Raw genomic sequence first — 24,764 nt, forward strand, 5'->3', positions numbered from 1 at the left:
GCGCTTTCTGCAAATTAGTAACTGTGATTGGCTTGCTCAGGGCATAGCTCCGTGACGTAGCAAAATCAGCGCAGAAATTGGCGCCAAGAACGTCCATTGGTGGAATGGTAGTGCTCCGGCAATAGAGTGGAATTTTCCGCCGGTTTTCGAGTTGCTGATTGGAACGTTTAACCACGGCCACTGTCGTGGGGGTGGGAATGTTGTGTGTTCGGCCTGTACGGGTGCTCTAGGTAGTCGGCTCTCGCCTTTCGGTCGAGGACGTCGAAGCAACCAGCCATCGCCTCCGGTACGCCAAATCGTGTTCTTGCAGTTAAGAAGACAGATTGGTAAGGTATATCCGCAGCACCGGCAGACAGGGATTTTCCTAGGTGATAATCAGAGCTCAGCAGAGCGCACCTGTTCGTCTTTTTCTAACTTTGTTCTGTCTTGGGTAGCAGCAATTAATGTTGGGTTGGCTATGTGTTTTCTCTTAAGATTTGAGTTGCAAGGAATTGGCTCCACATACCACTTCGTCATAATCCTCACAATCTAGTTTAGGGACAACTTCACATTCACAGCGTTTGTTTGAGTATCCAATTTGAGCCAATTTGATGTATTGTAAATGTTTCATGTGTTTTTGTTTATTATTTTGTGTTTAGTCTTAATAAATCATATTGTTATTTTGGACAGAACTTTCATTCTGTTAATCGGTAGAGCAACCCCATCATTCCTCACTATTTTAATGAAACCTTCGTTTATTTAACGTATTTATCAAATTAAATTATTGCAGGTGCCAAACTCTCTTCTACTCCACTGACAGGGTGGATTAGAGTCAGTTCGCGTATTTTTTTTAATCCTTGTGCAACAGCAAAAGTCGGAGTTAGAATAGGGGGGGCTAGAGCATCATTTACATATGTAGATTCTAGAAGAATTTAGTGTTAAATACACTGCTAGCCCCGGCACCTCGCAACTCTAATTTCGTTTACTAAGCTACAGTGCGGAACTGTATCAAACGCTTTCAGAAAATCAAGGAACACTGCAGCAAATTTCCATTTAATTAAATCTTACGTCTAATCAAATTTTTCTATTCCTTTGTGCAGTGTGGCTTCTCCAAGATATTTAAACTTACAAACTCGTTCTATTTATCTATTTTAACGTTCTCTCGTATAATATGCTTCAATAACGTCCTTTTGGTAGACTGGTAGCTTTCCTCCTGGCAGGTACCACAGTCATACAGCATTCCTTTAACGACAACATTTCCACCACCCACATTAATTATTGTTTATTTTCCAATCTCGGCCAATTTCGAATAGTAGGTCACTTTGAAGCAATATTTGACATGCACAAAACCACAACAACAACAAGAAGAAGACACAAAATATCTCAAACTACCAGCATGCGGAAACCAGTTATGTGTACAGTTGGTACAAAAACAGTTAAAAGTAGAAGTAGAAACGAAAACACTACCGATTGTACGCATAACTACTTGTCGCAAGTTGTATGCTGGCGGCTTGACTGATTAGCGGCTTGTTCTTACCCATGTCAAATACCGCTCTGAACAGCACAACAGTCGAATTCGGCCAGTAGAGAGAAATACACAATAATCACAGTCGGCGGCGGAAATGCCGCAGTGCAGAAATTACTATTTGAAATATTTCACCCCATTTTACTAACCTCATCTGGAAATCCTTACGATCTAAGTATTATGAATCAGAAACTTATCTATTTTGGAAGGCTGCATGGGCCATCAAATTATGCTGCTCGTGAGCCGGTAGTTTTCAAAAGGATAGGAAAATCATCACTTTCGTCGTAATAACAACAGCGTAACGAAGAGAATGACAGTGAATGACCCGCCGTTTCACAAATAACTCCACGTTGTGTTTCCTGTAGAACACTATTGTAGCTCAACATGGGAGGTGAAAAAGAACGAACAGGCCTCAGATTTAAGGTACCTGGCGCACCAACAGCGTCGTGGAGGAAATTAATGTCTGCAATGGATCCCGCCATATTTCACCAGAAGCTCAGGTACTCGACTCGTCCGCGAACATCATCCGCTATTAACGGATGAATTATTAGTAAGTCATAGCATACATTTTTCATGCTTATGACTACGTGCTTGTTTGAAATTGCAGAAGGACGTTGAAAACTTTAGTTAGTGTTCGCAGACAAATGGAAGCATAAAGACGGCACTTAATCATACAATTTTTACGTTTCGGTCCCAGAATCAAATCAAAGGACAAATGTATTTGTTCTCATAATGCATATTAAAACAGCGAGGAGACCCATATTTTGAAAGAAAGCCTTTTGAGACGGCAAATTGAGATATTAAGACACAAACCTTTATTTAAATATATTTTGGAAAAAAATGGTGACGTGAGCAAACAAGTTTTTTTTCTCCTTTGTCACCCGTAAATGTTTCTGTTAATGTCCCACCATCCTCAGTGAGTTTATTTTATTTTATGAAATGCAAATATTGTTGTTCCTTTGAACAACTGTCGTCTGCAGTATAGCTGCTAATTTAGTTTCCCATCTGCAAAATTTTGTGGTTTCCACTTTGTCACGACTCTACGAGACTGTAAACACTGTGCCACTACGAAATATTCAACAATTTCAGAGAGTCATCATAAAGTGGAAACCACAGCTGCTCATGGCGAATTGTACCAAAATTTGAGCTGTACTATAGACGAGAGACAACTACACGAGCCACAGTAAGTGGTATTAAGAAAAATAAAGTGAACTGAATTTGATGGCGAAACTTCATCGAAATAGATATGGATGAACAAGAATAAATTTTCTCAACGTAGAATACTTTCCCTAAATATATTTATTTGAAAGCAAAAACGGACACAAAAAGTGAGTTTTAACCTTAAGGTGAAAACTTTTTATCTGCTGCAAGCTTCAGTTTATTTGATCATCAGACACATGAAATTGCTATTTTAGCTTACATCGCATCATTACGGCTGTGGAGTTAATAACACTGAAACGCATTCATAGTCTTGTATACTCTTACTACGACGTCCAAATTCATATTCGCTAGCGTTCTGTAGAGAGAGGACGGTGACTCACAATGTGTTATTATTATTATTATTATTATTATTATTATTATTATTATTATTACACATTTTCCCCTTACGCATACTTGAGTGCCTGAACTTGAATATTACATAATTATTCAATTTTTTTCGCGTTTCTTTCTTCTTTTTCTCTTCCCAAAATCTCTTCTTTCTTTGATGTGTTCATGTTTTCTTTGCTCTTTCCACACTTCCCCTGTTTTCTTAATTACTTTTATATCAAACTTCGTGTTCATAACTTTAGTTAAGGATTTTTCTCTCTCATTTACCACTTCCCTATTGATTCCGGCTTGTTTTAGGTCGTGTATCTTTTCTCATCGTGTCTGTGATTCGGTGTGTGTGGTGGTATAATTCTTTGGTTTGTCTCTCAAACCCTCTACACTTCTGTGAGTGTTGCTCCAAAAACTTTTCAGAGAATTTTACATTCTATTTTTTTTCTGTCTGTGTGATTTTTGATGTTCAGATTTATATCGTTTCTGATGGGTAGAGAAGTTTAGTAGTACGAATGTAGTGGCTTCATTTGGCCTGTCTTGACGTTTCTTTTATTGTATGCAGCCATCTGAGAGTTTGTGCTCTTTCTGAAAATTTTTGTTCTTTCTGTGTTTAATGCCTTGTTTCATCCTGCTATTTGTAAATATGCTACTATATACTCGAATTTTTCCACTCTTTCAACCTTTACCTAACTTGTGTGCATAGCTTGTGTGTTGTTGTTCTTTCTTTTCATGTGTCACGTTCTCTCATATCAATAAATCTGTACTGCAAAGACTTCACGTAATCGTTCCAGTGCTTCTTGTCTATTGTAGCCGAGTACTGCCAGATCATCTGAAAATGCCAGGCAATTTATGACTGTCTTGTTTGCACGTTTTCTTCCGAACTGAATCCTTTTCACGTTTTCTTCTCATTGTTTGATAATTTTGTATACGATGATGTTGAATAAAAGCGGTGAGGGCATAGCTCTTTGTAAGACCCCGCACAGTGATGAGCCAAAACATTATGCCCACCTGCTTAATAGCTTGTTTGTCCTTAATAGCTTGTCTGTCCGTCTTAGTTGTTTCATAATCCCTTTTACTTCAGTGATTGTGGGCGATTTCAAATGTGGGTTTGGCATCGTTCCTGTGAAGTTCAATTTATCTTTAGTCTACTCGCTGTAGAAGACTTTATGAAACTATTTTTTAAGATTTCTGCAGTTTTTTTTAGTATCAGTTTCTACAGATCCGCCTACTCTTTGGAAGCAGATATTTTATGCCTGTTACATGTTTATCTTTTCCCTGAATATTCTTTATAAATTTTTCATGTTATTTCTTTTGAAGTCTTCCTTCATTTTATTTAGTCTTCTTATAATTTTATTTCTATTATTTACGCCACATAAGTAATGATGCCATATAGGCTATAACTGAAACATTTTTATTGCCTGATGACGACCAGAGAGACTGAAACTGGTAACAAATAAAGTCTTATCAGTAGTTCAACGTGTTCCATAAAAATGACTTCCTTTAAATATTTACGAACTCACTGGCAAAGTGCACGCAAAGTACGTCGTTTGGACACTTGTTACACATTATGAATTTTCAGCAGAATTTTAAAGTTAGTGGTTCTTTAATTTATCTTAACGGGACTATCACATAACCAACTGGAAAGTAAAAAATTTAAAAAATATTAGGACATTTTAGTTTCTAGAAAATACTTAAGGATGTGTAAGAAGTGGCTGTTTGATGGAAACCATCTAGTAATACACGATAACCTCGACTGAGTGGCGGTAAAAGATAAAATTAGCGCGGTCGAGTGCATACGTAAAATGCTCACTTGAGCATTTTGTGTGTGTGTGTGTGTTTGTGTGTGTGTGTGTGTGTGTGTGTGTGTGTGCGCTCATTGTTGCTTCATAAGAAAAAAGCTTAGACGCAGCGCAGATGCAAGTAATCGTGTCAGGGGCACCGAAAGGAAAAGCATCGTTTCTCGAACCAGAACCCCGAAGAAAAAAGTGAATGATATTTTTTCCTGTCACGAACTGTGGCTCGTGGAACATGATACAGTACTGGAACAGTTATTAAGGAGCCAGCGCTGTGCAGAGTGAACATTACCGGTTTTTGTTATGTCTGATGAGTGGCTGTGTATTTTCTCTTTTGCACTGTCCTCAGAGTGGTGACTTTTTTTCACTATTGCCAACAGCTGAGGCTTTCAACAGCTACAGTAAAAACCAGCAAGTGGAATATCCGTTAATGTAGCGTAAAATTTGCGCGAGAGCCTGTTGACAAGCATCTCCAGAGGGACAGAATGTAAGTAGGAGCTTCCCTGTATTAAACAGCATGAGATACTACACTTAGACATCTAGGTTCAAAAGTTACTGCTGTTGTTGTACCGAGAATGCTACTTTAACAGGTAAAGTTTTCCGTAAGCATACGAAAACACGGATTGCTTACAGCCAGCATCGAGCTTCTTGTCCTTGGTACAATATTTATACTTGTGATGAAAATATTATTTGCTTCACAGAAAATCGATCTTAGGGTACTGAGTATAAAGAAGTGTAAGTGGAACTCTTTGAACGATGCAAGCCACTACCCCCTCCCCCCAACCCCCACCCTCCCCCTATAACACATATGTTTCAATACCATAACAATAATTTGTTTAAATTAACACTCAACACACCTTACCAGAAATTAAATTAAGATAAATACACTTAACTGAAAAGCATTCGTCCGAAAATCTGAGACTGACATGTGTCTTTAAATTGATGTAGCATAATGGGAACAAAGTCAAACTACTGTACTTTGACAACCTCGTAACTGACATGATGAAGCTCCAAGGGTGCGATCCCCATTTGTGTATAGCACTACATCTTTGAACACATGACTGCTGGCTATCTCTATGTGAGGTTGAAGACGGTGGGAGCGCTGTTTCTTTCAGTCGTTTCCGTATTTATTCGGGACAGTTAGATTTCCTGTTATTTTTTTCTTAGTGGGTGGTCTTTCCGTTTCTGTCTTGCCATCCCCAACTTCCTGTGGTTTGTAGGCTCTGTTTGTGGACTCACTAACCGTGTCGAATTTGTTGTTGTCTGCACATACTGTCTGCCTGCGACTGGACGCAATCATCTGACTGGAATGTTTTCTGCGTTGGGCCAAGCCGAGGCCTTGTAGGCTACGATGAAAGTCCGTCTACACACTTAGGAAACGCTTCAGGCAAGCGAAATCCTGTGTTAAACGTAACTTGTAATTTTCTAGAATTATTGCCATTTTTGAGTTTCTGAATTTTCATATTGATTTTCCGAAGTCCGCCTCCGCTGCGGTGAGAGTGTCTGATAACCACACGAAGAAACCGGGCTCAACTGCCGGTGCTGTCAAGGATTTCTCCTTGGTGAAAAGTTTGGAACGAGGGTCCACTTAGCCTCCTGATGGCAACAGAGGAGTTATAGGGCGTTGACAAAAATTTGGAAGAACCAAAAATACATCACTATCTCTAACAGACGCAGGGAAACAGTTGAGCTTAAAAACAGCTTCCAGTCGTCTCGGAATGGATAAATACAGGTCCTATGTGATTTTCAGGGGAGTCTAATACCATTCTTATTGAAAAATAAAGTTCAGATAATGATGGTAGTAGTGGATAATCATTAGACTCCGTTCTCCCCAAGGTGGACCATAAAGGCTTAATAGTGTCGAAATTTGGTGACTGGTAGTCAGCGGAGATGCGACAATTCATCCTCGTGCTCACAAAAAGAAATTGTAAATTTGTGGTAAGTCCTATGGGACCAAACTGCTGAGGTCATCGGTCCCTACTTAATCTAACTTAAACTAACTTACGCTAAGGACAACACACACACCCATGCCCAAGGGAGGACTCGAACCTTCGACGGGGGGAAGCCGCGCGAACCGTGACAAGGCGCCTCTGACTCTACGGCTACCCCGTGCGGCTCACACAAAAACAATCCTTGACGCTTCGAACTGTGTGAACGGGGACGTTGTCGTCATAGAATACCACGATACGTCTGCGCAAATCATCTCCGAACCACTGCCATGTTTCACTGTTCGGTCGTTATCTCGGTGAGAAGTTGGAAACAATGTGAAACAAGACTCATCGGGCGAAATGGCAGTCTTCCACTGCTCCTGGCTTACTACTTCGGCACCACGTTTTCCTACTACGGGCATTTTCATCACTGATGTGTGGTTTTGGAATTACAGCTCGCCCTGCGATTGGAGATTTCTTCGTGTTACTTTGGCGGTGGGAGGGTTCGCAAGAGCGACATTCACTTGACTTTTGCAGCTGTCCTCATTTTTGATTACGGTCTGTCACGGCCGAGCGACGAGGCGCAGTGGTTAGCATACTGGACTTGCATCCGGGAGGACGACGGTTCAATCCCGCATCCGGCTATCCTGATTTAGGTTTTCACTGATTTCCCTGGATCACTTCAGGCAAATGCTGGGATGGTTTCTTTGAAAGGGCACGGCTGATTTCCTTCCCCATCCTTCCCTAACCCGAGTTTGTACTCCGTCTCTAATGACCTCGTTGTCGACGGGACGTTAAACACTAAACTCCTCCTCTTCCTCCATCTGTCACGATCACTCAACGCTATCCCTGTACGCTGCACAAATTTTCGATACGGTGGCTCCTGAAACAGCGAATCTTTATGCTACCTTGGTTACAGATGCATCCACCGTATGAGCACCAACACTTTGCCCACTTTCGCATTCGCTTAGCTCTGACATAATGCACTCACAACTACACAGAACTCTTTTCTGACTACGATGACACTTGCAACGTAGTGAGAACTTCGAACGCGTGTCGTTCGTGGTCAAATATAACAATGCAACGCGCAGGCTAGGCTACCATCTGCTTTATGTACAAGCGTGCTTTTCTCGCGGTGTTTTCATATTTTTACCCAACCCCTGTTCTTGGATAGGAATCAGCGGCTCCAAGGTCTGCAAAGCGGACTACATATGCCCCTCCATATGACACCACTGACTCAGAATGAGCCGGCCGCGGTGGTCTAGCGGTTCTAGGCGCTCAGTCCGGAACCGCGCGATTGCTACGGTCGCAGGTTCGAATCCTGCCTCGGGCATGGATGTGTGTGATGTCCTTAGGTTAGTTAGGTTTAAGTAGTTCTAAGTTCTAGGGGACTGATGACCACAGATGTTAAGTCCCATAGTGCTCAGAGCCATTTGAACCATTTGAACTCAGGATGAGACGGCCGTCGGTCGGCCCTGATCGGCCCGTCTGCGGCCAGAACGACGCAGAACGGAAGTTAGCTGAGTAATCTGGGAACTGATAAATACAATAATGTAAACATTATCACTAAAACTTTCTTTGGTTGTAGGGGAGGAGGAGATCATGACCCCGTCCACCCCCTTCCCCGCCCTTGGATCCGCGTTCGATACAGACATCTCATTTGTGTTCAGTGTCGATAGTGTTAAACAATGAACTTTCTGAGAATTTGCATATGCAGCTTGGCACTATACAGTAGTGAACTACGAAGTGGGAAATTTGGAAAAGAAGGCAATCGAAGATTTTGAAAATCTGCGAATCAGCAACTGTATAAATCTGAAGAGGTTGAAAAAAATCAGCTAACCAGTTGCAAAACAAAGGACTAATAATCCTTTTTTTAGTAACTGGCTGGCTGGTTTTTTTCAACCTCTTCGAAGCGTTTGAGAAGAGGAGCTACAGAAGGATGTTGAAAATTTGGTGGACTGACAGGATAAGAAATGAGATTCTCCGCAGAATCGGCGAAGAAAGGATTTACTGAAAACTGAGAAGGGAACGGCCCAATCCGACATGTCGCAACCTGCCCCGATACTTTTGAAACAGGAGGAATGCACTGAAAGAAACACTAAGTTTAGCTGCTAAGACACACTACAAGTACTTTTCTTTTAAAGTGTTGAAAATTTCCGAATTCGTAGCTCGCCAGGCGGCTGCAGGTGTAGAAAACAGCGCGTGTCAACACAACGGGCACATATACTTCGTTGATCACGTAAGGCATTTTCCAGAAAATTGTCGGACAGTATAATTTTCTATAGCTCCTAGTTATTTCAGATTTATCAGTGGAACAGTATCGTAGAACTTCAGGCATTTCTTCGTTGTCAGTTTGCATCATCACATTTTATGAATTTGATCAAGTATGCCTGTTACGCAGCACAATATGCAGAACAATGGCCACCGCCGTTCCTTATTCCACTCCAGTTGTGTATAAATAAAACCAGTAATTACTATGAAGTACCTGAACGCATTAAGTTTTCGTCAGATGTTTGCTTTTGTCATCCGATGTACACTTCGCATTTTTGCGATGATTACAAGGAATGAACAGTCTGCTGCGGAGTGTACGCTGATATGAAACTTCCTGGCAGATTAAAACTGTGTCCCTACCGAGACTCGAGCTCGGGACCTTTGCTTTTCGCGGGCTACCCAAGCACGACTCACGACTCCTCCTCACAGCTTTACTTCCGCCAGTAGAAGACGAGGAAACTCAGATGATAGAGCACTTGCCCGCGAAAGGCAAAGGTCCCGAGTTCGAGTCTCGGTCCCACCCACAGTTTTAATCTGCCAGGAAGTTTCAACTGTTTCATTGTTAGAAAAATATACAACATTAAAAAAATTATCGTAAGAAATGTGATACAGGAATTCTCATAAAATATTTAATGTCAACAAAGTGAAGTCCAAATTGATGGAAGTCGTTTGTAATGTAACATTATACACTGCCTCGATTTTCTTTCCTCTGCTAGCCACTTGTGTAACAACAATTTAGCGGTCAATATGAACTGAACTTATTCAAAAAATTAATGATTTGAGACGTTTCTGGTATGGTTTTAGTGCTGAAACTCCGGGTGTGTTCACTTTGGACTTCGCGTTGAGTTACAAGTTGTCTTGTCACAGTTGTGTGTGCTTATTCACCGGACTGAGCGCTAGGCAGGTAGGGCTACGGACTGCTATTTACAAGCTCTTGTTCGTGTAGCAAAACTGAGTGACTTTAAATTTTTTTAAAATACTTGCAGTGCACCTTAGCAGCTAAAAGTTTGCCAGTGCATTTCTTTCAGTGTATTCTTCCTGTATGAGAAAGTCAGGGAATTTTTTGACATGGCGGATTGGACAATTTCCTGGTGAGTGGAAGAAAGGACATGATGACAGGAAACGTGTTAACACATTAAAGAATAACTGCCATGGGATTAGAGAGAGCTTTGACAAAACTGTAGGAGTAGACAGAGGTCGAAATACTGGAATATATCCACGTTGCGTTCAAGTGCTTCTCTGACAAGATGAGATGAAAAGATTGACACAGGAGAGGAAGCCACGGTGAGCCCTGCGTGGAACAAGCCTAAAGTCTGATGAGTCCCACACTCCCACCCACCCTCACCAAATAAATAAATAAATAAATAAAAAGTCGAGTGCTAAATTGCGAAGTGAAACTCACTGTTTAGTTGGACTGGACTGTGGTCTAGTTAATGCCGAGCCGAACAGCACTGCTTAGCTCTCAGCATCGGAGCGTAGTGTTTAGTTTCCCTTGAAGGCGCGCTCCCCCTTGGGGAGGTAGCCCTGCGTGCGCCGCCGACGCCAGCCTTCCTTCCCCGAATCCTTAACGCCGCCCAATTGTGTGCCGTAAAGGCTCATTTAGCTCGCACGCCTGCCCATTCTAGTGGCGTTGCTACTGCGGCAACTCTCTATTAATCATGTCTTTCACAACAACCGAGTTTGTGGTCCCTTTTCGCCGCGGATTGCTCCAGGGAAAACGGCTGAGGGGTTCTCTGCGTGGAATGCGATAAACATTTCTTCCGCAGCTTCCGCTGTTCGAACATTTCACATTTTCCCTTCCTGCGGGAATTCATGACGGTTACAAATGACTTTATCCTGTGATCAAGTGTGTTACATAATAGAGAAACAGGAAAGAAGCTATTAAGCGTCGTAAAATGTAAACCGTTCTTATTAATGTTCTCTGTAAATTTCTGCTAACAACTTCACATTAAACAACGAATCGGAGCCATGAAACTTACGGACAAAAATATACGTAATCTTACAGAGGAAGCACGAATAGTAGCTCCTTCAGCCATATTTTTTGTGTGTTATTGAATCACACGATGCATCTTTGATCGTGTGGGTCAACTATCTCGTGCAAATTGTTGTAACGCATTATTCACATCTGCTCTTGAGTAAAGTGACGTGAAGTGTACGTTCCCATTGTGAGAAGATTAGATGTTAGGTTTCGAAGTTAACGAGTCAAGTGACGGAAAATATGAGGACAAATACTGAAAAACTTCCAGAATGAGATTTTCACTCTGCAGCGGAGTGTACGCTGATATGAATCTTCCTGAAAAACTTACCGACAAATTTAGGAAGTACAATTTTAACATTTTAATGTCAGCAAACGTAGTTTTATACCATTAGTGTGCGCAAAACTGCCAAACTGTTTTTATGCTTCAACTAACTTATGCTAAGAACAATACACATACCCATGCCCGAGGGAGGACCTGAACCTCCGGCGGGAGGGGCCGCGCAATACGTGACATGGCGCCTCAAACCGCGCGGCCACTCCGTCCGCCGATCACAAGGTGTTTCGTTTCAGAACACGCTGTGCAATGAGTGATTTTTGGAAGTTATTTTTAATTTAGCCATAGTAAAGATCATATGGTAGTGATCTAATGCATTTCACAGTCTAGATTCTATTGTATTTGTGGAACATGTATATACTTTTCTGTGGTTTAATTATTAGTCTATACGTAACACACACATCTACGGCCATTTGAACACAAGACTCATATCCGATGCAAGACTCAGTCCCGCTACCTCTACATCACGATGTGCGGTAGTATTCTCTGTCCTCAGTGTGCCCCAGGAAGCTCGCAGACAACACATTCCTCCCTTAAGTCTGAACGGTCCCTCCCGCCGGAGGTTCGAGTCCTCCCTCGGGCATGGGTATGTGTGTTGTTCTTAGCATAAGTTAGTTTAAGGTAATTTAAGTAGTGTGTAAGTCTAGGGACCGATGACCTCAACAGTTTGGTCCCTTAGGAATGCACACTCATTGGAGCAATAATTTCTGAACAGGGCATTCACCGTTATGTGATTAACTTGCTGCGATTTTCCAGAATCAATCTGTAGACCAGCGTCCTGTATGAAAGTATTTTGTTCAGCGTCGGTGCCCAGTTGATAGAAGCGTTTTTAAAAAGGTAGAATCATATTGCAAATTTTTCGAAAGTATCCGTTAAGAACACTGACTCATTTCCTGGCAATTTATAGAATGTTTCTACAGTAAAGAACATTTTTTAAAAATGTTGTTGTGAAAAATATTTAAATTCTTACAAAAATATAAAGTATTCACACTGTAGTAGGAGATATAAACTAATCATTTGTGAGTTCTGTTGACTTGTTTGCTTCAGAAGGCAGAATTGGTCCATATAATTTGCTGGAATCCATGACGGAATACATCCGCTTTGAGTTATGTATTTTTCATTCCAGGAGACTTACTTTCCCAAATTGATACATTATGTCGATCAATCATGTCTCCTAGATGAATTATTGTTTCCTGCGTAATCACTACCCTACTGGAGGTACCTTTATATTCCATTTTTGATGGAATTGCTACCCAAAACTCATACTGATTTTCACTATTTCTGGGTTAACAGAACCTGATATTCGTAAGGCCTCTCAGGTAGGAGCCATGAAAGACGGCAGCACATTGATATGTTGAAAATTCGAGTTTCTTAACTGCCCTTGTAGATTTATTTTATTTTATTTATTTATTTCTTTTTGAACGGGTCGGCGTTCTTTCCGAATGTCTCTGAGTCGCCAGTCACTTTTACTTACAATTAGGCTAATAACATTTTCAAAAACACGCAAATGATTGCCAATTGTGGAAGACGCGACAGTATACATAAATAATTCTAACTCCGACTGGAGATTGAAAACATTTAGACTTGTGCGGTGACACTTAGCCGTTTAACCAGATAGGTCATACAGAGATCGTCACGTAAAATACTTTCATATAAGTTACCAGTTACTCCTCCGCTCATAGAAAACTTTGAATCTAACAAGAACAGATCGCAATGCACACTTTTCCAGATACATTCTACATGTGAAAAATGTATGTGTCGGCTCAAATTACATCTTCCAGCTGGACGAATTGCAGGTCGTGTGATGTTCGTTCCAAACAGCCTCAAATTTGAATTAACAATTTCACAATAACAGATCTACCGTTAATATTTCATTAGTATCGTTCAGACTGCATTCTCGATACACACATAAACAGTAAGAGTCACCATAAAGTACAGTAGTGACCTTGTTTTCTCCTTAGAGGTAACGACTGTTCATAATGCACTACTGCCTCTAACAGGAACTTCAGTTTTTCTCCATCTATTGTATTTATGATATTGAGCTTTGCTCCCTTAGTAGAAGAAGAATTAATTCTGCACAGCTATAATAGATTTACAGCTGTTGTTGTGAGCGAACAACTAAAAAGGCAATGACAGTTTGACAGCTCTGCAAACCTATAAGGTCCGACAAGACGTTAGATCATTAAACGACAACCAGCAGCGAAGTACTGACAGCCACAGAAAAGAATCTGCGCGACAGGAATGTGGCAGCTAGTCATGTATGTATTGCGGCCTACTGGAGAGCAGAATAGCATACGTTCCAGAGACGTTTATTTCACAAGCAAGCTGTGAAGCAAACAAAGCAGAAATTTTGGAAAGACAGTTAAATCCAACGAGAGGAAATAAAACACTTTTAACATTTCCCGATGACACTGTAATTCTGTTAGAGACGGTCAACGGCACAGACGAGCAACTGAACGGGAGGGATGGTGTCTTGAAAAGAGACTATTCGATGACTGTTCAAAAAAGTAAAGCAATAGCAATGGAATGAAGTGAATTAAATCAGGTGATGCCGAGACAATTATATCAAGGAATTATGCTCTAAAAGTAGGACTCCTAGATGCATTTTGTTATTTAAGAAAGGATGCGCTGATAGCCGAAGAGGGAGGATATAAAAAACAAACTGCCAACAGTGGGAAAATCATTTCTGAAGAAAAGAAATTTGGTAGTATTGGATAAAGGTTTAAATGTTATGAAGTGTTAATCAGCGCTTGGTCGTCTAGTTGTCGGAAATGACTTCGGCGGTATGGTACAGTAGCTCAGCGTATTCAGTCCGGGGACTGCCCCCTCCCTCCCCCCACCCCCTCCCTGAGAATTACAGTGTCATCGGATCGGTAAATGTTAAACATGTTTCATTTCTTCTCATTGGACTTAACTGCCTTTCCAAAATTCTCATCGACGTCATGCTACATTCGCATAGCTACCCTGACGGAAAAACAAATCGAATGAAAACAAAGTCGTAAAGTGGAAGCCTGGAAAGCGTAAGATCGTGCGGTAGAATCTCGGTCAGAGACTGGAATTTTTCAATCTGCCTTTGCACTAACTTTAACCTCTCACTAACGTGAAGAGGTGTCCGAAACCACATAGGTTTCGGATTTCACGTTTACAATAAATCTTTATAGTAAATCGGCTTTTCCCGGTATAGTTACCGTAGCAAACTAAGGGTGTGAAAGTCGCTGAAGTGGCATACAGTTGAAAGAACTTGCAAACTCGTGGCTGAACATCCCTCTTGAGGGATTCCCAGCCAATCATGCCATACGAATTTAGTGTACTTTTTGTTGACTGCAACGTTAAAACGTGGACGATAAACAGTACAGTGAAGAAGAAAATAGGAGCTTTCGAAATTTGGTGCTACAGGAAAATGTTGAGTATTAGATGGAGTAGATCAGGTGAGTAATAATGAAGTACTGAATCGAAATGAGGAGAAAAATTTATGGCACAACTTGACTAAGAGATGGAATTGGTTGGTAGTACACGTCCTAAGGCAGCAAGGAGTAGTCAGGGTGGTACAAGAGGAAAGTGTGAGGATGTAGATGGATGTAGGTTGGAATAGTCATGCAGAGATGAAGGGTTAGACTAGCGTGGAGGACTGCAGAAAACCAATCTTCGGACTGACGACCAAAACAATAATAGTACAAGAGAAAACATACAACGTCGGTGTGTTACAGGAAGGTCTCCAGAATGAGGTACAGGGTGAGCACAGAAGAACTTTACGCTCAGAAATCCATAAAAACGAAATAGTGCAACCTATTCGCATCAGACGATAAACTGTTAATAGAGTATCTCTAGAAATTTTCTCCCGTACGGCCGCTATTTTTTTTTCTTGTATCACGTCGCCACCAGGTACTGTTAATGCAGAAAATGGCAACTACACCGCAACAGGAGAGCTGGTGTGTCCTTCAGTTGGCAAAAATGGAGTCGGTATGTCCTGTTCAGCGAGCATTTTGCATATAATTCAGGAGGAGCTAGGCACCAGAGCTTCTATATATGCCAGATGCAAACAGTGTGAAAAGAAGGGTTGTATCTGCAAAGGCAATCGTCCTCGTCGGTCTCCTCTGTCGGAACAAAATATTGATCGCGTTCGAGCAGCATTTCAGCGAAGCCGACAGAGACCAACACGTGGAGCGAGTCGCGAGCCCCAGATCGCACATACAGCCGGAAGCGAAGTCCTACGTGCACGATTGCGCTTGGAACCGCACAAATTACAGTTGGTCTAGGTACTCAGCCCAGGAAATTAGCTCTATGCTGCAGGATGTGACTTCTATTCCGAGATGTTGACAAGGATGGATAATGATAACGATCACGTCAGAGAGGTTAATTTTTTAGTGATGATGCAACGTTGCACACGAATGGTAAACTTAATCGGCACAATGTTCGTTCCTGGGGAACGAAAAACACATACATCCCCATCGAACATGAAAGAGATTTGCCAAATGTCAATGTGTTCTGCACAGTGTCGAGGGAGAAGATTTACAGCCCCTAATGTTTCGTGTAGAAAACCGGCACAGTTAATTTGCTTTCTTCGAGGCTTCTGCCTCAAGTGCAAGAAGAGTCCAACAAGTTCATCTCGTAACAAGATGGTGTGCACCTCCTTACTTCAACATGACTGTGCGGGAACGCAGCCTGGACGATGGCTCGCCCTTGCTACTCCTGATGATGAGAATGAAAACATAGTCCAGGTATGCTGTATTCTTTTTATTGTCCTTGAAGTTGGTCAATTTCAACCGTGGGTCATTCTCAAGCACATGTTTTAACATTCCTTATTTTGAACTTTCAGCTTCATTTCAAATTCTAATGGTTCAAATGGCTCTGAGCACTATGGGACTTAACATCTGAGGTCATCAGTTCCCTAGAACATAAAGAATACTTAAACCTAACTAACCTAAGGACATCACATACATCCATGCCCGAGGCAGGATTCGAACCTGCGACCGTAACGGTCGCGCGGTTCCAGACGGAAGCGCCTAGAACCGCTCGACCACACCGGCCGGCTTTCAAATTCTAATGCATTGCTAGTATATGTGGAGAGGTATAGATTGTATTTCCGTGCATATGTGGCACAAAAACAATACAGAAGTATACATGATTACCTCTATTGAATGGACGTAATCATATATACTATTGTATTTTTTTTTTTTTGTGCGACATAGGCACGGAAATACGGTGTATACCTCTGCTGCACACTACTAGCAACGTATTTAAACTGTATTAAAACGTGAAATTAAGCTGGGAGCTTAAGATATGTGCCTGAAAACGATCCACGGTTAAAATTGCTCACTTTGGCGGACAATAAGAAGAATGCAGCCTACATGCACCATATTTTCATTCTCAAAACAGTTCAGGCTTTTGACCCCCGCAGAAATAAAATTTTAAAATACTGATGATGAGGTGTGGTGCAGACGGCTACCACTGCCACCACAAATAACCCCTCGCAGTTCTTTTGTGGGTTCCTGTGAAAAACATAGTTTTTGTCCCATCCTCGTCACAGTCCTTGCAGTAGCTATGGCAGCGAACCCGCAGATGCGACTGAGTCCATCACCATCGGCATGTCGCAGGGTGTTGGGAAGGGTATGAATGTCGTTTCGACGTTAGCAGTGTCATTCTAGGAGCACATATGACTCTCTACAATCAATAAAAAATTCCAGAGATACCCTATCGACGGGATAAGGTTTGAAGCCAATTGGTTGAATCGTTTCGTTTGTATGAAGTTTTGAAAGTGTTCAGTTCTTTTGCGCTCTGCCTAAATTTTGTTGAAAACCTGCAGTTGTCAGGATCGTTTCTAAACATATACGTTTTCCGCAGAGGAAAGGTGAAATTGATATCCTGACACGGACGGTATTACATCGGATGGCTCTGAGGCACACTTGGGTGCTGGATTTCGGCAATGGGAATGTGGGGCAGCGGCAGCGGTGGCGGCGGCGGCGGCGGCGGCGGCGGCGGCAGATGCGGTAGCAGTGGCGAGCCGGGGTGGGGTGGAGTGGGGGCGGGTTTATTTGGCGCCGTAAAGCCGCGCTCTGTCCGCGCCCCGCGCTGTTTATTTGTGCGTCCGCGCCGCGTCACGCCGCTCGCCATTTGGAATCGCAGCAACAGCGGCGGCGGCCCTCGCAAAGCACCGCCGAGTTACGCCCGCCACTCGGCCTGCGCACGCCTCCACTCACGTCACCGAATCACTGCTGCACTGCGCGGGGCCGCGGGCAGGTTTTTGTGCCCCGAATGTACGCGATGAAAAACATTTCTGTGTCCATGGTGCGAGATGAAATTGTTTTAGCGCGCAATTTCAGTCACTGAACTCGCTGACCAGCGTCTTGCAAATTCCGATCGGCGGTTCTACCGTGCAGTCATCACACCCCAGCGGAGTGTAATAGGACGACTGCTGTTCGCCATACGTTACAGACTAAATAAATGGGAATATTTAAAAACACTCCATGTCCAAAAAATTAAACTTTTCAGGAGACACAAAAAACATTCCAGGTGACTGAAATTCTTCTGGGTATTATGCCGCGTCATTGCTAAAAACTAACAACAATAATAAACTAAAACAGACGTTTCGGCCGAATTGCAACGACCTTCCTCAAGCCGTTGCAATTCGGCCGAAACGTCTGTTTTAGTTTATTATTGTTGTTAGTTTTTAGCAATGACGCGGCATAATACCTAGAAGAATTTCAACCACTGTGACTCCGGCCGCGGAAGCCTACATTCTTATAACATTCCAGGTGTTAAAATCATGCCGAAATTTAGGGTTTCTTTTCATTTTTCGTTAAAATGAATGTGCAGAATAGAAACGTATGGACTGAGAAAACCGAGATATGTTTCTCGACATTAAGTTAAAATTATTTAGTGAATATATATGCTTCCTCAATATTTTTTTACAAATAAGCTTAAATCATTACGTAACTCATACTTTGTTGCTAATATGGACAAAAATCAAACAAATTATGCCTAATTTCCATAAACATGGTTCATCCTTTAAGACATGTTGCCCACATGTAAATGTCAGTGTAGAAGTTTCGGATGATTTCTTCTTTTCGTAGGAATGGTAGAAATCGCTGGTCATGCATTTTGATGTCATTTGTAGCCACATATCAATTATTCTCTCTGTTTACAACGGTGCTGACAACACAAAATTCTTAAAAAAAAAAATCCGTATCTTTTGTACATTTGGGGGTCTCTCTTCAGTTTAGGTGACACAATGGCTGCTTAACAACTCAGAAAATGTCAGATATATGGGGTTTCTCTATGCCATTATCGGCCTATATGTTAAAAGTACAAAATTATAGGTATCTGAATGTTGTGAAAAATGGACATGTGGAGGTTTTCAATATTCCCATTTAAATCCTAGTCGTCTACGCGGATGATTCTGCAATACTAGAAAATTACAGAGAAATTCTGGAAATCCACAGAGGATCGATATTTGGTGGAGGGATTGGCTGCTGCCCCTGAATACAAAGAAATGTAACGTATTACGCATAAGAAGGCGATACTCGTTATTGTATCAGAGCGTGAAGAAAACTAAAGCCTCCAAATTGTTAATGCAAAGACTCTCTTTAAAAGAAACAAACGTTACCGAATTTGTACATATTTACTCTTCATGCCTATGTATTTCAGCCCTTTGCCGTCTGACGACCTCGAACTGATGCGAGCAACATGGCGGCGTGTAACGTAACTATTTCGGTGCGTGACAAACAGTATGCTGTATTCGAATTTCGAGTCTGGAACGTTCGTCTACATATGGAACGCCCTTCTCTCCAGCATGACCGTGCCAGATCAGCACACGGATGCTACGACGTCTGTAACAATCCGAAGCCTTGGGTTCTCTGTTATCGATGATCGTTCATACAGTTCCGACTTGGCCCAATGTTATCTTCATTTCTTTCCAAAAACTGAAGAACATCTTCGGGGACTTCACTTTGGCAGAAATGAGGAGGTGCAAGCAGAGGTGAGCTCCGTCAACAAAGTCAAACATTCTACAGTGACGGTATTAATGAATTTGTCACACGTTAGGAGAAATGCGTTCGTCATCTGACTGGCTATCACGAGAAATAAATATGTAGGTACGAGAGGCAAATATGTAGAATGTTAATAAAGTTTCTTTTATTTTAAAAGCTTTAAGAGTTTTTACATAAAAGAACGGAGGCATTACTTCTCTGCACATCCTCGTATGATCCTGACTTCCGAACAAGCACTCGAGTAGTCACATCTATTAAATAACCGTCAAGCAAAAAGTTTCGAGACTCGAATAATAAAAAATTAGGATAAGTTAAGAAGGTGGTTTTAATACTTTAGGCGTCTTACATAGTCTACCCTCACTTGAACAAAATGCACACAACGTTCATACAACCACGTGAAACTTAAGAGACCTTCTGTGGGATGTTATTTAACACTCGCGGATCACATTGTGTTTGAATGTCGGTTATGTCATCAGAGCGTTGACCTTCCATGTGCTTTTGTCACTTTGTAGTAGGTGCGTATTTATAACACCAGATCTCGTCACACTTAATGACATTTTCCAGAATAGAACTGTCCATGTTTCGCGTTTCAGTCGAATCGCGGCAGACATCCATGCATCGTCAGTTCTGTTCGGGAGTCAAGGTGTGCGCGACAAACTTTGTACACACCTTTCTCTTCCTCAACGAATTTTCAAGAATGTCTTGAGCACTTGATTTAGAGATGTTGCTTTAATGCGATTTGTCACACAGGAACGTTTACACATTGCGGCCCCACATCCACTGCCTAGCACTGTCGGCCCACAACTGACTGGTCGAATGCATATCTGTGGTTTATAGTTGTCAGTTCAAGCTACCACGGTAGTTACTGCGCTGATATCGCTTCTACGCTACGGATAAAATCAGACTCGGAAATTTTTGGGCTAACGGTGTTTCTGCGACTATGAGAACGGAACAGTTTTAAGTGGAATGACAACATATAACCAAAGTAATGACTCATGCCAGGCTGAGATTCACTGGACGATTTTTCAGGACGAATAGCTTAACCCGCCTGTGTAACTTACAAAGCCCTCGTTCGACCATTACTTGAGTACTTCTGGGACCCTTAGCACATATAATTGATAGAGGAAAAAGAGAAGATCCTAACAAGGCCAATGCATTTCGACACATGTTCGTTCACACAGGCCGAAAACGTCACGGAGATGTACATCAACTGCAGTGGCAGATGCCACGTGAGAGGCGGTGTGGGTTACTGTGAGAATTCCGACACCGAACGTTCGTAGAAAACAGAACCAGTGTATTTCTTCTTCCAATGGATATCTCACGAAACTACCACGAAGATAAAAGCGAGCTCTGTCGAAGGCCTACCAACAATCATCCCCACCTCGCTCCATTCGCATCTGAAAATTAAAAGAAGAGATTATGGTAAGGGCACACGAAATACCCTTCACCACGCGCCATAAATTGGCTTGTGGAATATCAATGTATTTGCAGATGTAGGTGTAATTAAATCACCGTATAATGTTATGATTTCCTTCCTGATGCATTTAATTTGCTCTGTCATACATTCTCTGTACTATGACGTACCACTAACCCGGAACCAAACAAAGTACATGATTTGCAAAAATATATTATGTATCTCTGCTAAGTGTGCACTGGTAATATTTATCCAGTGGTTTTGCAGTTTATTACCAAAGTTGTTTTTGTTGTTCGTTGGTGATGTCAGCCCGAACAAAAACACACCCTCCTTTATTTCAAACATTGTCAAACGAAAACGCTAAACAATGTCTGTGGCAGCTAAGTACGAAGATCAATCCGAGTTTTCCGCACAGACTAATTAAGGTTACCTTCACAGTCTCCTCCTACGGTGATGTGCAGCGACAATGAAGGCCGCAATGCGCACCACTACAGCCTTAATTAGTCCTGCCGGACCGAGTGAAGTGGTGCAGCGGTCAGTGCATTGGACTCGCGTTTGGGAGGACGACGGTTCAAACTCACGTCCAGCCATCCTGATTTAAGTTTTCCATCATTTCCCTAAATCGTTTCGGGTAAATGCCGGGATGGTTTCTTTGAAAGGGCACGGCCGCTTTCCTTCCCCATCCAACCGTAATCCGATGGAACCAATGACCTCTCTGTTTGGTTCCCTCCGCAACCAACACAGTCCTGCCGGAAATACTGACCACTTGGTGTTCTCATGCTCCAGACAGTGAAATAGTTTAACTGAATATCTTACCAGACAAATTTGAATTTGCTCTTTTTTGCACGTACCTCGTACATTAGGTGGAAAACTGCATTAGCATTTTATAGGCTACTGCATTGCAGCTCTTATGCATCGTGGACGGTGATTGGAACGACCTTCATAAATAACAGCAAAAAGATGCCCGACGTCTCTCAAGAAGGACGTCGTATATATTGTATGTATTGTATTGTATGTTAACCGGGGACCTAGAAACGACGGAGAGGCTCCGTCCTCGCCGCAGCCGCAGTGGTCCACAACCCCACGACGACTACCGCAGTCCACTTCACCCCTCCGCCGCCCCACACCGAACCCAGGGTTATGGTGCGGTTCGGCCCCCGGTGGACCCCCCAGGGAACGTCTCACAGCAAACGAGTGGAACCCCTGTGTTTACGTCGTGGAGTAATGGTGGTGTACACGTACGTGGAGAACTTGTTTGCGCAGCAATAGACGACATAGTGTAACTGAGGCGGAATAAGGGGAACCAGCCCGCATTCGCCGAGGCACATGGAAAACCGCCTAAAAACCATCCACAGACTGGGCGGTTCACCGGACCTCGACACAAATCCGCCGGGCGGATTCGTGCCGGGGACCAGGCGCTCCTTCCCGCCCGGAAAGCCGAGCGTCAGACCGCACGGCCAACCGGGCGGGCCACGTCATATATGTTAGTTTTAGAAACAAAAAGCTGTTGAAATGCCTCCATCACAATTATAGAGTAAACATTGGAAAAACGCATAGTATAGTAACGGATGACAGCAAAATGAATTTTCACGTGACAGTATCCAAACCAGTGGGAATTCTCACAAAAAAGTGGACATGTAGGAGTCACCGGTGCGCTGGGAGTTGCACGTCGGCGCGGTGGCTTCTGATTTCACGAAAGAGCATGTAAACAAACAGCTGGGAACACGTAGGCTTAAGCTAAAAAACTTTTCAAGTAAATCCAGTGGCCATGGGGAACGGTCCGAATCAATCATCAGATTACTGAGTCTACGGAGCAATCACTATTTCGTAGAAACGTTCATGATAGTCTGCTAATAGGTGCAAATGGCTCTGAGCACTATGGCACTTAACATCTGAGGTCGTCAGTCCCCTAGACTTAGAACTACTTAAACCTAACGAACCTATGGACAGCACACAAATCCATGCCCGAGGCCGGATTCGAACCTGCGTCCGTAGCAGCAGCGCGGTTCCGGACTGAAGCGCCTAGAAGTGCTCGGTCAGAACGGCCGGCCTGCTAATAGGTATCAAGAAGGTTTTGTCAGGGACAATTTATGGATTCATACACTGTAATTCAAGTAAATTTTTCGAACAAGTTGTAACTGTCTAATGTTCTTCATTAATTAATCGTTTGAATTAAGCGTCAACTGAAAGACTATTAAGGTCGGCACTCGAGAACGTGCTTTTTCAAAAGGAAAGCACTCATCACAGTACTAGTCATAACGTAGAAAGTGTATCCCCTAGAATTTGAATCAGTTCATCGAATTTATTTTTCTCATTTTACTTTAAGGGATTTCTTCATATTTTGCAGCTTTGAGAACTGGCTTGACGGGAAGAAGTTTGCGTGAACTGAGGAAGTTATTTCTTTCGTAAGAATGTATTTATTTAAAAAAATTCAGAATAGAGCGATACTTGCAACACTGATGAAATGATGAAAACCTCATGGAGTCAAGTGTACTGTTGTCAAAATTAATAATTTTGTAAAATATTCTTAGCCATTTCCGGTTTCTTCTTTATACAGTGCCGCACTATTTCAGAGAAAATGGTACGTCTTTGGGCTTACAATACGCTGAACAAGGCAACTGACGGTCGACATTTGCTCTTGGTGACTGGTGAAAACTGTATTTGTTAATAGATGTACCTATACGTGAAAGATGTTACAACTTAAAACAGTTAAAAAATGGGCGCCACAGAACCTAGAACCTTCCTTAAAATTTATGTAGTGCTAACCCATCACTTGAAGATGGTCGTTTGACCGCAACTAGTAAGGGGCTACTTGTGAATTCCCAGTAATAAACAAGAGTTTTTGGTGGCTTAAAGATGCCATTCTTTAAATATAGCTTTTTTATCACACTTCCTGTCTACTTCCAAAAGTACTGAACACGAAAGACGCTAGGATGCGACGGTTACGTTACACAAGAGGCAGTTCGTCTAAAAACGATGCACACATGAGGCCACGGTTCGTAAATTTTCCAGAAAAGAGAAACAGCTCTGATCATGACGAAGTTGTCCGTTTCTGTTTAAGGGGTTCCAGGTGCGGATGAAATCTGTAGATATGCCACGCTTTCGGCGAATTCCAGTTCGACAACGCTCATGTAGCAGACGTGGTGAGACTGGAAGCGAAACAAAACAATTTCGAGCGCGTGCGCGAAGAGGTTAAGCGAGGCGGCGTCCGTAGAGCGGTGTGACGGCGCCGCGGGCTCGGGAGTCGCCTGTGTGGCCCCTCCACGGCGCAGCACGGGATGGGGCGTGGAGGAGCGCCCGCCGCAAAGTAAACGCCAGACCGCAAATTTGGGGAGCCTCACCACAGCCTCGCCGGCCAGGCGCGGAACGTCTCTCAGCCCTACTGCAGTGTTGTTTATGGGTTTATAAAATAGGTCCTCACACTGCGCGAGTAGCGTGTCGCGCTGAACACAGCTCCCATCCCGTCTGTTCTACTACAAACGGCAATAGCTGTTGACACACACTGAGTTGAAAAAAGTCATGGAATAGCGATATGCACTTACACAGTCAGCGGTAGTATTGCGTACACAAAGTATAAAAGGGCAGTGCACTGGCGGAGCTGTCATTTGTATTCAGGTGATTCATGCGAAAAAGGTTTCCGACATGATTATCGCTGCAAGATACGGAATGGTAGTTGGAGCTAGCTAGACACAAGGGACATTCACTTTCGGAAATCGTTAGGGAATTCATTATTCTGAGATCCACAGTGTCAAGAGACTGCCGAGAGTACCGAATTTCAGGCATTACCTCTCACCACAGACAACGCAGTGGCCTACGTCCTTCACTTAACGACCGAGAGCAGCAACGTTTGCGTAGAATTGTCAGTGCTAACAGACAAGCAACACTTCGTCAAATAACGACCGAAACCAACGTGGTAAGTACGACGAACGTATCCCTTAGGATATGGCGGCGAAATGTGGTGTTAAGCCGGCCGGAGTGGCCGAGCGGTTCTAGACGCTACAGTCTGGAAATGCGCGAC

Source organism: Schistocerca cancellata, chromosome 2, assembly GCF_023864275.1.
Source record: "Schistocerca cancellata isolate TAMUIC-IGC-003103 chromosome 2, iqSchCanc2.1, whole genome shotgun sequence".
Lineage (NCBI taxonomy): Eukaryota > Metazoa > Arthropoda > Insecta > Orthoptera > Acrididae > Schistocerca > Schistocerca cancellata.